The sequence below is a fragment of the Protopterus annectens genome, chromosome 1.part2, assembly GCF_019279795.1.
Source record: "Protopterus annectens isolate FY-2018-M chromosome 1.part2, PAN1.0, whole genome shotgun sequence".
NCBI classification, from domain to species: Eukaryota; Metazoa; Chordata; order Ceratodontiformes; family Protopteridae; genus Protopterus; species Protopterus annectens.
In genome coordinates, this window is record NC_056727.1 from 1,221,495,911 (window position 1) to 1,221,510,316 (window position 14,406).

Genomic DNA, 14,406 nt, shown 5'->3' on the forward strand with positions numbered 1-14,406 from the left:
GTTCAGTAACTGTAAATGTGCACTACTGCAGATATAACTTGCTTTGTCTGGTCTGAAAGAGGAGTGCTGGCCTTATCTGTGTGTGTGTGTGTGTGTGTGTGTGTGTGTGTGTGTGTGTGTGTGTGTGTGTGTGTGTGTGTGTGTGTGTGTGCGCGTGTGTGTGTGTAAAGTGATTTTAAAAATACATATGTAGAGTATACATAGACATTTAATATATATTATGGGGAGTGTGCTGGGGTGCTCAAGTATATCAGGGCATATAGCATTTTATGCCTTGTAATAAAGTTGCGTGGTTTTTATTTCGATGGTGTAGTAAGTATGTGGGAAGATGGAGACCTAGTGAGAGGGTTGTCATGTCCAGTTATAGTTGCTTGGGTGTTAAACGTGCTTCAGCCAGTTGTGTTCTCTTCCTTTTATGACTAAATTGATATAGATAATATTGAACATTAGACCCAATGGAGGTTCAGGGTATGGGGAACTAAGAATGGCTGGCAAAACATGAAGCTGACATGCCAGAGAGCCCAAGCTAGAAGGATGTTTAGGCTCAGAACTCTCAACAAAGAGTTAAGAAAAAAAGTAATGAATCAACCAGTTCCAGGTGAAAAACAAGAAGAAAAATCACAGGATGCAGAACAAGAAGAATAAAGGAAAAGGAGATTTATAGTTAGCCTGTCCTGCATTGTCAAGTGTCTGCAACCACCAAATTTGCAAGAACATCCCTGGCGTAAGGTATGTGATGATCTACCTGAATCTGCACAAAGGCTTCTTTGTTGACCCTTGCTTCAGCTTCAAGATGCTTAGTGTCCTTCATGACTTCCTGACCCATCAGAGACAGGTAATGCATTAAACTAAAGACATATTGGTCCATAAAAGCAAAATAGATTTTTTTGTTTGTTTAATCAAACTTTTCTTAGGCTATAGATTCCATATATGTGTTAGGTTTCCTTGCCTCTAGACACTGTAGAAGAAATCAGACCTGATTAGGGTTGCCAGCTGTCCAGTTTTTGACCGGACTGTCCGGTTTTCAGACAAATTATCCAGTTAACAAATTTCATCAAAACCGGACTCGTAAAGTCCGGGGGTTTTTTTTGTGCCACCATACTGAGGTTGTGTTGAATGCAGTATTTGTGTAACTAATACCGTATTTTTGAAAGATGTATTTCTCATGTAAGTAGTAACTTAACATGCTGCATTGTTCCCATTTCAAAGTCAGTAAGTGCATTATACTAGGGAACAATTACCCAGAGGAGAAAGTAAATGTATCCAGCTCGAACGGGAGGTACGATACTTTACTAGCTACACTTACACAATGAAATGCTTTTTTATAACAAAACTTCAGTATTCCTGGTAGCTACGCATTTTAGTACATACTGCTGGAAAAGACATTTTTAGTGAAGAGAATGTACATCAATATTGGACTATGCTATACTGACAGAATAGTATAATAGGTGATTGTTTATGCTGCACTACAAATCTAGTCATTTTACCCAGGTGCACAACTCTCGACTTTTTATCTCCATAATTAGGGACATAGAAAATAACTGGAGAAAATGCACCATATTCAAGACACTTTTCATCAATACTGGTACTATTAATTTAGGAAGCTAGATGATAGGTAATCAACACAAGTGGTATCTAAAAGAACTGCATACCGCACTCACATTAACACATAGGAGACAGCAGCCAGTGATATAATATGAGAAAGAAAGTATTTTTTCTACTCATTTAAAAAACTGAAAGCTGATGGCTCCAAATTATTATGTAAAAACCTCAGGAACAAATATTATATACGTGTATGCTGTTTTTTTTTCCAAGAAACAAAAACGGATTCTAGAAATGCTTATGTGAAACACTTATTCTGCTAAGCTAAGTAAAGTAATAACCACTGCTCATCTGAGCTTCATACACTTATTACACATGGCAAAAACATTGGTATTGGTACCATTTTTCTGAAGCCTAGATCAAGGTTTCCGCTGTTGAAAGCAGAGATACTACTGTTTCTTATAGATGTATTACTCTGGAGTCTCCGACTCATAACAACATCATGATCTGACACTTAAAACAACCCTGATTTGTGTGTAACCACACCAGAGAGCTTTGGGGTGGGCAAAGAACCACATTTTTTGTGACTTAGACTTACTTTACAGTATGATACACACAAAAGTTTGACATTGACAATTGTCACTTACAGCTGCAGCAGCCTAGTAGTGCAATTAGCGCTGCGCATGTTCTCCCCTTTAAGTACGGCTTAAATCATCATGCGTGCGTGCTTATTCCACCACTCATCAGTGTAGAATGGAAATAATCGTGCGCAAATTTTAAGTTAACTAAGCCTAAGCACTAAGCAGCCAGTTCCATTGTGAAGAGCAAGAGGCAAGACTAGGGGGTGTGTCACCACCACCGTGTACAGTGTAAAAACTTTCAGACTACGGCAGAAATAATTAGATAGCAAGCCTAGGTCAGGTGAGGACTTAGCAGATAGCAGTGTATTACTCTCTCTCTTTTGTAATTCATAATCATCATAGCAGCCTTTTGTGCATAAGATCATTATTAGATCAATGTCCTGATACTCTCTAAGGAAAGGAAAGTCTGTGCTGTGTCAGTACAGTAGAGGATGACAGTAGTGAGTCTGACATATATATATATATATATATATATATATATATATATATATATATATATATATATATATATATATACAAGTATGTATGTATATATTTTGTTAGCATGTGCCTGCCTCTGTGTGATGTGAAGGATCTGTGTAAGATTGTAACTCTGGCACACTTAGCAGGACCAGGGAGATGATGAGGATTTGAGAGTTAGGGCCCAGGCCAGGGTCAGTATAATTTTTGTATGGTACTGAGTATTAACTGTGTGTGACAGAGAGAGGGAAATAATAATAATAATTTTTTTTAAAGGACATTGCTCATGTACAAGGAACACTTTTTAAAATATTAGCGATGTTAACCTGAGAAGTTGACAGAATAACTGGATATGTGAGCTGCACCTATCTCTTTGGCATGTACTTGACCAGACACATACAACAGCTGGAACATATTTAAAGCTTTTTTACTAGAAGAATCCAGTGTCTAAACACATTGTCTTATACAGTTCACCTTAAAGCCCTATCACTATACCGGGTCTCCTACAGGTTACTGAGAGAGAATATCTGGAAGGCATCCTTGGATCCAGCACTGATTGATGGACCTTTTGGACATCCACAAAATTAACAGTATCAGAACCATTAGATCCAAGGATTTAAATTTTGCTTGTGACATAAATAGGCCATGTTGATGAGACACAATTGTGTCTCAGAGAGGGTCCCCATTTAGTGGAACAAGCTTCCCATCCATGTGAAGCAGAGTCCATCCCTAGGCTAGCCCTATTTAAGCATAAGTTTGAGTCTTTGACCTATAGGTGGGAAATTGGAAATCACCCTGTTGCCATTGCCAATGCGCAATGCCACCTATCAGTTTTTTTTCTGGACCATCCACAAATCAAATCAATTCTCTGCTCTGGTAGTCAGGAAAACACTGTACAAACTCCATTTTTCTGTTTTACAGTAGGAAACAGACTATCAGTGTTTGTTACAACTGGCTGATTTACTATGCTTTTTTGCTGAAAAGCATAGTAAATCGGCTGAAATGAGACATCCAGAACAGAAAAAGAGGGCGTTCCCATCAGCTGATGTCACTGTGATGTCACAAAATGTTTGGAGCATGGATGGGAGGGGGGGTGGGAATGGGTGGAGTTATGGGTGATGTGAGGGGTGTGACCTTAGTCCGGTTTTAGCCACAAAGAAACCTGGCAACCCTAGACCTGATCAGGCCTATGTTAGCTAGAAGAGCTCACTCATTTTTGTGGGGACCTAGTAAAGATGCTTGTCTTTTAGGAACAGAAGGCTTAGAACTTGTTAATTGCTAGACTACAACTGCATCCTTAAAGACAAATTCCAGTAGGTGGGTCCGTAACCCAAAGCTCTTTTTCCTTATGTCCAAAACAGAGCCTATGCCTGTTCTTTGAATAAAGGCGTGACAAGTAACTGATTTGTCTGCAGTTAAAAGCATTCTGTATCTTTACAAATCTTTATCTGTTTAAAAACTTTCATTTGTTTTCTGTAGTGCTTACTGTCTGTTCCCTCCCTCCCTCCCAGTTGGTGTCTTGCTCTTATACTTGGTGGCTTTGCAGTTGCCCGCCCCTACTGTAAATCTGATCTGTGACACTCCTCCCAGTCTAGTGTCATTAGCTCATTCTACCTAATACAGAGAGAACATTTGATAAGGCCTTCTGTTTCTCCTTTTTCCCTTTCAAAAAAAAGGAAAACAAGAAAAAAAATATATATAGAGTATATTTCAGAGCATTTATTATAACTGTAATTGCCTTAATATTGCTACAACTCAAGTGCTCTAGGTTGCACTGCATCTGAAGTGTTTGTGTGTTTTAGCTGCTTTTCTGTATATATAGACTTCTCTGTTTCTTTAACTAAATAAGCTCTGCAAAGTTGCTTTATTGCATTCCTGCCTGTATTTCTGAGTGTTTTTGCACTTTTAAAGTTTGTTTTTGCTTAGTTTAACTGGTAGGCTACACACTCAAGTGTGCTAGCCGAATTAAACCATTTTCTGTGTTTCTGTACCTAATTTCTGCTACTCTGTAAAAAAACTAAATAAATAAATAAATAAATAAATAAATAAATAATCCTTGTTTCTCACCTTTACTGAACTAGAATAGTCCAGTCTTCAGGTATTGCTGGTCTCTGGGCTGTGTCATAGTTCCTGTGTTGCCCATATCCTTATTTGGATAGGGGGAAGCTTCTCTGTTCACCAGTGAGAGTGGGGAGCTCTGAGCAGCCTATCTATCCCTTGAGGAGTGGTTCCAGCCCAGTGACCTGTAGCTTATTGGCCGTTTTGGGCCATTTCCTATCTCTTCTAACCCCCTGCTTTAAAGCCAGCTTTAGCGTGCTTTTGCGCTTGAAATTTAAAGTTTGTCCTGTTTGTTGCATTTACCTTTTGAGGCTACACACTCAAGTGCGCTAGCCTGTGTTACATATTTATTGCATTTTCCTGCTGTGTGTTGCAAAAAAAGAAAGAAAAACAAAAAAAAATTATCCTTGTTTCCCGCCTTTCCTGGCCTAGAGTAGTCCAAATACAGGCGTTGCTGTATTCTGGACTTTTGGATAGTTCCTGTGTTGCCCATTTCTTTTCTTGGATAAAGGGGGATTCTTTTTTCACCAGTGGCAGTGGGAAACTTAGAGCAGCCTATCTATCCCTGGAGGAGTTTTCCCAGCACAAGAATCTGGTAGTCTATTGACCATTTTGGGCCAGTTTCTAGCTCTTTCAAGTCCCCCTGTATAAAACCCACTTTGGCGCAGTTTTTGCGCTTGTTACTACTCAGCCAAGCTCCTCGTGGTCCTGCAGAGTGGTGCTAGCAGCAGAGAGGCCAAAAGAGCAACTGCTAACCTGATAAATGTGTTTTTTTCCAGCTACTACCTGGGCGACTGTCCGATCTAGCAAGTATTTCTGCATTCTTGAACCGTTTTAAACTGTTTAAAGTTGTTTTTGCACATGCACTTTTAAAGTTTGTCCTGTTTGTTGCATTTACCTGTTGAGGCTACACACTCAAGTGCGCTAGCCTGTGTTACATATTTATTGCATTTTCCTGCTGTTTATTGCAAAAAAGAAAAAAAAAATGTTCCTTGTTTCCTGTCTTTCCTGACCTAGAGTAGTCCAAATACAGGCTTTGCTGTATTCTGGACTTTTGGAAAGTTCCTGTGGTGCCCATTTCCTTTCTTGGATAAAGGGAGGCTTCTCTGTTCACCAGTGGCAGTGGGGAGCTTAGAGCAGCCTAGCTATCCCTGGAGAAGTGTTCTCAGCACAAGAATCTGGTAGTCTATTGGCCGTTTTGGGCCAATTTCTAGCTCTTTCAAGTCCCCCTGTATAAAACCCACTTTGGCGCGTTTTTTGCACTTGTTTCTACTCAGCCAAGCTCCTCGTGGTCCTGCAGAGTGGTGCTAGCAGCAGAGAGGCTAAAAGAGCGACTGCTAACCTGATAAAAGTGTTTTGTTTTTTGCTGCTACTACCTGGGCGACTGTCTGATCTAGCTAAACTGCAAGTATTTCTGTTTCTTGAACTGTTTTAAACTGTTTAAAGTTGTTTTTGCACCTGCACTTTTAAAGTTTGCCCTGTTTCTTGCATTTACCTGTTGAGGCTACACACTCAAGTGCGCTAGCCTGTGTTACATATTTATTGCATTTTCCTGCTGTTTGTTGCAAAAAAGAAAAAAAAAAATATCCTTGTTTCCCATCTATCCTGACCTAGAGTAGTCCAAATACAGGCTTTTCTGTATTCTGGACTTTTGGAAAGTTCCTGTGTTGCCCATTTCCTTTCTTGGATAAAGGGAGGCTTCTTTGTTCACCAGTGGCAGTGGGGAGCTTAGAGCAGCCTATCTATCCCTGGAGGAGTGTTCGCAGCACAAGAATCTGGTAGTCTATTGGCCGTTTTGGGCCAATTTCAAGCTCTTTCAAGTCCCCCCTGTATAAAACCCGCTTTAGCACAGCTTTGCACGATTTTGCACATAGCGCAGCATCGGGCAACGCTGCTTAATTGGGTTTAAACCATTCTCGGCTCCACAAAGTCTGCTCTTCACTTTTTCCCTTAGAACTGATCTAGTTCTCATAATAAACACCCTATTCCTACTCTAAAGCCTGACACTTGCTCACTAAAGCAATTATATAAGTCAGCACTAAAAAATTAAAAGCACTACACCCTCACAAACTCCCCTTGAGTACCTTGTTCCCATTGGCCCTTTTTTCAATTATAAAGGAATTCCCAATACTATTCTAGCATGTCCAAAGGTCAGTTGTCAATCTCCTCTCTGGTCCAGCTGGTGAATCTGGCAATCTTGAGGCAATGTTACAACTGCCTCATGTACACAGACAACCCTCTCCTCCTCCCAACAAATTCCAACACATGTGAGAGATGCAACCATATAGCCAAACTGGAGGCTAAGCTCTCTCAACTCAGTACTGGCGAAACCAGTCAGGAGGAGAAGGAAACCACACTCACTACAATTCCAGTCTCACATAGACCTACCATGACAGCAAACTAACACACAAAAACATATTTGGAGGCTCTAAATAAAAATCTGCCTAAGCAACAGAGACCTCCAAAGCAGACACCCAAGCAACCGCTACCCCAAAACAAAACATGTGCAACACATAGCTCACAAAGCCAGTGTGCCGAACAGTCACAGCCCTTAAGGCTAAACAACACACCTGATACACTTGTAATAGGTGACTCTATCATCAGGCACACTGACGTCCTGCTCACCAGGCTGAACAGGGAGAACGGTCATGGTGAGCTGCCTGTCGGGCGCTAGGATCCGCCACATAACACAAGCACTCAGGTCACTCCAAGGCAAGTACAAATATGACTCAGTCATTGTCCATGCTGTTGTGAATGACTTGAGCCGTACCTCCCTGGACTACATGAAAAGAGACATAGAGGAACTCTCTGAGCATGTAGCCCAGGCTGGTATGACCCTGACCTTGAGTAGCATCTTACCCTCACCAAGAATGATGCCACAATATGAAGAAAAGATGATCAATTTCAACAATTGGCTTAAGTATTGGTGTCATTCAAAGGGGATCCAATGCCTGTCAGCCTAGGATGACATGTTCGACAAGCCACGATGCTTCGCTAGGGACGGCTTGCACCTGTCACCCCTGGGCTTTCGGATATTGGCAAAGGCTCTTGCCACCCCCATAGTGCCTTTTTTAGACAAGGCTCAAAAGACAAACCCACCTCCATAGGTATCACAAGGGATAAGAAACTAAGAGTAATGCTACTCAATGCCAGAAGTCTAAACCTCAAGATGCACGCACTCGAAACTCTCCTTAGCATGGAGAATATCGATATCTGTGCAGTAACAGAAACCTGGTTCAAGGCTCCCGAGAGCACCCCAGCACTACCAGGTTATACCTCATACCATGTTTTTCGGCCCCAAAACTTGGACCGAACCACAAAAGAAGGGGGAGTATCAATATTCGTCAAAGATACCCACACTTCCAGTTTGGTGGCACAGCACGAAGCATCAGAGACTATCCATGTGCAACTAACAGTGGGTAAAACTGCCTTCCAGTTTATAGCCTGCTACAGACCACCCTCACAAACCCAGGAACCCCACTCGGCCTTCCTGAGAACACTAGAAAATATGAAGGTCTCTCCAAACACCATTATATTGGGTGACTTCAACTACCCAAACATAGACTGGGAGCATTACTCTAGCTCCAACACCCTAGCCCAAAGGTTCCTAGAATTTATAAACTCAAATGCTATGGAACAACTTGCTACCACTGCCACAAGAGGGGAAAACATACTGGACCTGATCATCACAAACATGGGGACTCTATGCTCTAGACCAGAAGTGTATCCCTCACTAGTAAGATCAGACGATAAACTAATCTCACTAGATATTCACATCCTGACCCCAGCCCCTGCCCAGAAAACCACAGTGAAAAACTTCTCTAAAGCAAATTTCACACCCCTCAAAACCGAGGTAGAATCCTTCAAAGCCCCTGGGCCTGTGGAAAATACGTCCCAGACTGCAGAATCCTTTATAAACGCATTCTATGAACACCTTCAGGAATGCATGGATCATGCAATCCCAAACAAAACCAAGACCCAATCCTCCAAAGGCAGGTGTCCTGTCTGGTGGACCCCAGCCATAAACAAACTATACAATAGAAGGAGGAAGCTACTACATGATAGAGCAAAATCCCAAAAAGGGAAGGCATCTCTGATCAGTATTAGCAAAAAACTACGGGAACTCATAAAATCGTCTAAGGCCAGCTTCAAGAGAAAAATTGCACAGGACACTAAGGATTATCACAAGGCTTTCTTTAGTTATGTTAGGAACCTGGGTGGGAATTCCCAGATATACTCAGAATTAGTCCAAAATGGCAAGAAATACACCGAACCCACAGACATTGCCAACATCCTAGCTGACAGGTTCAGTGCAAACTTCTCCCCCCCTTCCCCACCAAAAGGGCAAATATCTATCCCAGCAGAGTGCTGCCCCCCTGACATCTCAGATGCTCAGGTAAGAGCCGCCCTCTCCAAAGCAAAAAGCACAGCATCAATGGGACCAGTGTCCCGGGTTGCATCCTACATGAACTCCAAGAAGAACTAAACCCAAACATAAAACTACTGTTCAATCTCAGCCTTACTACAGGATATGTACCCAAAGAGTGGCGTACAGCAACAGTGGCCCCTCTCCACAAAGGTGGTGCCTCAACGGATCCTGGAAACTATCGCCCCATAAGCCTGACTAGCTTAGTCTGCAAAGCTATGGAAAGGATCATCATGGACCTCATAAATAAAGATATTGGGGACCTACAGACACTGGATCCTACCCAGTCCGGCTTTGTTAAGGGCAGATCCTGCCTCTTAAACCTGGTTGATTTCTTTGAAACAGTCACCAAGGCCATTGACGAGGTGAAGGTGGTCCAGACAGCCTACCTGGACCTCGCAAAAGCCTTCGATACAATACTCCACTCGGGCATTATAGATAAGCTCACCAGCTTAAATATAAACCCCTATGTCACTAGATGGGTTGCAAACTGGCTCAAGGACAGTACCCACATGGTTAGAATTGCTGGAGCCATGTCAGACTCCAAACCAGTTACAAGTGGTGTCCCAAAAGGCTCAGTCCTGGGACCTCTCTTGTTCGGTATATATTTCTCGGAGGTACAGGCCAACACAGAAGGACTGTGGCTGACCAAGTTTGCAGATGACTGCAAACTGGTGCCATAATCAACTCTCCAGCCGACACAAGCATCCTACAAAAGAGCCTCATAGAAACAGACAACTGGTGCCAGAGCCATGGCCTCAAGCTAAATGCCAAAAAGTATATAGTCATCCCCTTCGGCAAAAACAAAGTGCCCACAAATTACCACATAGATGGTAATCCATTAAGTATGGAAGAAGTAATTAGGGACCTGGGGACCCAAGTTGATAGCAATCTGTCATTCGACAACCCCTTGGCCAAAGTGGTTAGAAAAACATTTTATATAGCCCACCTAATCATGAAGGGATTCACATCTAGATCAGGGGAGGTCATCGTGCCTCTTTACTCATCCCTCATCAGGCCCATAATTGAGTACAATGCCACTTTTGGGATGTACCTTACCAGACACCTGCAGCAACTGGAAAGACCCCAAAAGTACCTCACCAAGAGGATCAAAGGGCTCAAACAGATGCCATATGCTGCCCGGTTGAAGAAACTCCAGCTCTACTCAGTGGCATACCGCCTGCTCAGAGGTGATCTGTGCCTGATGTAGAAAGCCATGTCCAACCCGGAATTAATGGACATGCTGCACCTCAGAAAATCCAAATCCCATCGAGCTACGCACTCGAGAGACTTGAACCTCAGCACTGAAATAAATAGGACATGCTGGAGAGACAGATTCATAACCCAGAGGCTCCCTTCACTCTGGAATAAAATCCCAGTCCAGGTTAGGCAGAGTCCCTCATTGACTCTCTTCAAGAGGAATCTTGATGAGTGGATGGGAGATCATAGATTTACTCCGGGTATCACTTCTGTGTCACTGTTAGACAGAGGCACAGTATACTAACCTCGAAAAAGGGCATAGCAAAATTCATTTAAAATGGGTGGCGAAAGCCAAACACACTCTGCCTAGGCTTGTAAATGCCCTAGGGCAGATAGCCTAGTATGAACCTATGAACCTATGAACCTATGAAGACAGGAGAGTCAACGGTGGAATTTATTACTCATAATATCTCATCAAAGGAAAGAAAATGAATATATCACTTAGTTGAGATGCAGGACTCATTATTTCTACCTTCTTAAGTGGCAGCAGCCTTAATTTTCTTTTTTTCCAAAAACATTTTTATTTTGTTTTCATTATAAACGTACACAAATGTATATATAACAAATACAATAAAACAATAACAAAACTATTTACAATATTTACATTCATCCATGATAAACATTCATTTTATCCATGAGAAGTTATCAGCATTTGTTCAATTTTTTTATGAATAATGTTATGAGTTCTATAACAAATGGTTTGCAGTTATTTTTTACAAACAAATTTTGCTAAATTAATAAATTCTTTAAACATCAAATCTTGTTTACTTTTCCAGTTCAAAGTAATAACTTTTCTGGCAATTGCAAGAATTGTCCAGAGTAACTGAATCTGAGATTTAGGTATTACATTAGGTATAGGAATATTGAATAGGATTAGTGAGTTAGAAATATGACAGTTATCAGACCATAAAGCCTTTACAAAATATATGAAGTCTTTCCAGTATTGAACAACATTTCTACATTCAATGAGTATGTGAACCCAGTTGGCCTCTAGTAATTCATCACATTTCCAACATTTACTTTCACAGTTTTTGAGTATAAGATTTATTTTATGTGAAGTATAGAAACTCCTATTCATAAATTTCCATGTATACAATCTCCAATATAATGAAGAAGAGGAACCATATGTAGATTTCAATAACAGTTTTTTTGGATTCATCAGATATTTGTTCTCCATTAATCTTTACACAGTAATTCCAAAAATCTGAGTCAAACTTTAGAGTGTCTTGTCATAGTGTCTTATAGATAGGTGAGATACTTAATTTTTGATCATCTGTCTTTTCAAGACACCTAATAAAAAGCTGGATCAAACTAGGTATAGATTCAGTCTCTAGGTTGATTGATACTCTCATTTTGTTTTCTATAAACTGCTGTAATGAGTGTATAAACAACCAACTGTCTTCACTATTATCAAAACTACATAGAAGAGTGTTTAGTGGTTTAATACTCTTATTTTCAATAAACTGATGCTGGAATATCAAGTTATTTTCCTTTAATTTTTGCATCACATTGATGTTGAAAGAATCTAGGCAATCAGGGGAATATGCTATAGGGAATATAAGAAATAGGAAATGTTTAATGTTGTAATTACAATCAATTATATTTTAAAGTTATTAAATATTTGATTAATGCCATAAGAAAAATGATCAGACTTCTTATTAAATAAACAAAATTCACGTAAAAGCCAATAAACTCTATTTATTCTGTATTGTTCCTTAAACTGATTTTCTATAGTTCTGACATCAGTTATATGAATCTCATGTATTATTTTCCAGCCAGATATATAGGTAAGTGAGATCTACTGTAATATTACATTAATTCTAACTGATTTGGAATAAAGATCTAGGGATAGGGAATACTGTCGCATTACTGTTCCAAGCTCTAATGTGCCATTTATATGCAATCCTAGGTTTTAAGGGGAACCATAAAAAATTAAGTAGCATGGAATCTAATTTTTAAATAAGATTTTGGGAGGGCGTAGTATCAATGACTGTATATTAAAACAAAATGTTATATAAAATTATCATTTTAATTAAAGAGAGCCTGTCCATTGTGAAGAACATTTTATTCCATCTTTTGATTAGTTCACTAATGGTGGTTATTAAATTATTGTAGTTTAGTTTAACAGATTCTTTCCATGTACTCTTTATACTGACACCCAAATATTCTAATACATAAATCTCCCAATTAAACAGTCTATTCTCTCTTAGGGTTTTGATGATCTTTTTGTTAATTAGTAAAGTTTTGGATTTATTATGATTAAATTTAAGCACTGAAATTCTTTCATACTTGCTTAAGGTATTTATAACATCATGCAAAGAACCATCAATATCATCCAACATTAACAACATATCATCAGCAAATAATTGTATCTTAGGACAATAGTCCTTCTTAACTTGAAAGCCTTTTATATTTTGTTTGTTTCTGATATATGTAGCAAAAGGTTCTATTGAAAGAGCAAACAATAATGGTGACAAAGAACAACCTTATCTAGTTTCCTTGAGGATTTCTAGTGGTGAGGATAGACATGATCTGATTTTCACATAAGCTTGTGCTCCACTATACATTTTTATTAATAAGTTGACAAAATCTGAGTAGAATTCAAAACCAATCAGAATTATTTGTAGATAAGACAAACTAATAGAATCAAAAGCATTTTCTAGGTCTAGGCTGATAATAGTTAGTTGTTTTTTTGTATTTGCATGCTATGTCTATTAATGATAGCAATTTAATAATGTTATCTTGCACTTTTCTATGAAGAATGAACCCTGACTGATCATTATGTATTAGATTAGGTAATATTTTCTTTATCCTATTAGCTAATATTGTCATGAAAATTTTATAATCAGTGTTTAGTAATGAAATTGGCCTATATGAATCACAAGATTTGGGGTCCTTACCTTGTTTTAAAATGGGGATATAATTGAATATTTCCATGATGGGGGTGTTATACATTTTTGCTTAACCATAGTAAAGGCACTCATCATTTTCTTTATTATATATTCAGGAAAAATCTTATATAGTTCAGGAATTATTCCATCCAGTTCTGGAGCTTTATTATCTTTTAACATTTTTATTTGCTGTTTCACTTCTGTTAGTGTTAATTGTTTATTTAATATCTTATTTTGTTGCATTGACACCTTAGTAGTTATATTTTCTTGAATAAAAGTATTTATTGCATTATCTGTCTCCAAAAGTGGTGTGTTAGAAAAAAAAATAAATAAATTTTCCCACTTTAAATGATTGGTGTATTTTCTATGTATTTGACTATTTTCATGTACTACCTCTGTTCAATTGCCCTGTTTTTAGCATTAATGATGCTGTACCTATCTTTGTCTTTGTCTATTGTCTATTGTACTTAACTTTCTGGAGCTTTTCTCCCCGGGCCTCTACTGAAAATGGACATATATCCAGCTAGACTAGCCCGGTCAACAAATGTAAAATAAAATAAAATAAATAAATAAAATAAGATAAATATCTTTATAATAGTTTTTGAACACTTCTAATATACCCATTAAGTTAGATGTACTCTGAACTGAACCATCACATTTATATTTAATCTCATTAATAAGATTTTGATTGTTTATTTTTTTTTTGGATCTTACCACTATTTTATGTATATATTTAGGATTTACAGCATAAAATTGTAATTTCAAAATTTCCAGGTTTATGACTACCCTATGATTCAGAACTTCTAAGTATTTTTGATTTAACTTAGTAATTTTGTTATGTGCTACTTTGTTATTTGTTTTTATATCCATTTTTATTTTGTCTATGTTTTTTTGTAAGTCTAAAGGTTCTTTGTCCCACTCTCTCCTTTTTTTAAGGTACCAAGATTTTATTCTACCATATATATAAACTTTAAAGGTGTCCCATAGTATAGTATCAGTCACTTCACCATTATCATTTGTTTCCATAAACATGTCTATTTCTTTCATTATCCATTCCCTAAAGTCTTTTAACTTAGTTTAAGAAAGAATTCTCTGTAGAAATCTTAAATCATCTGTTTGCATAGTTAAT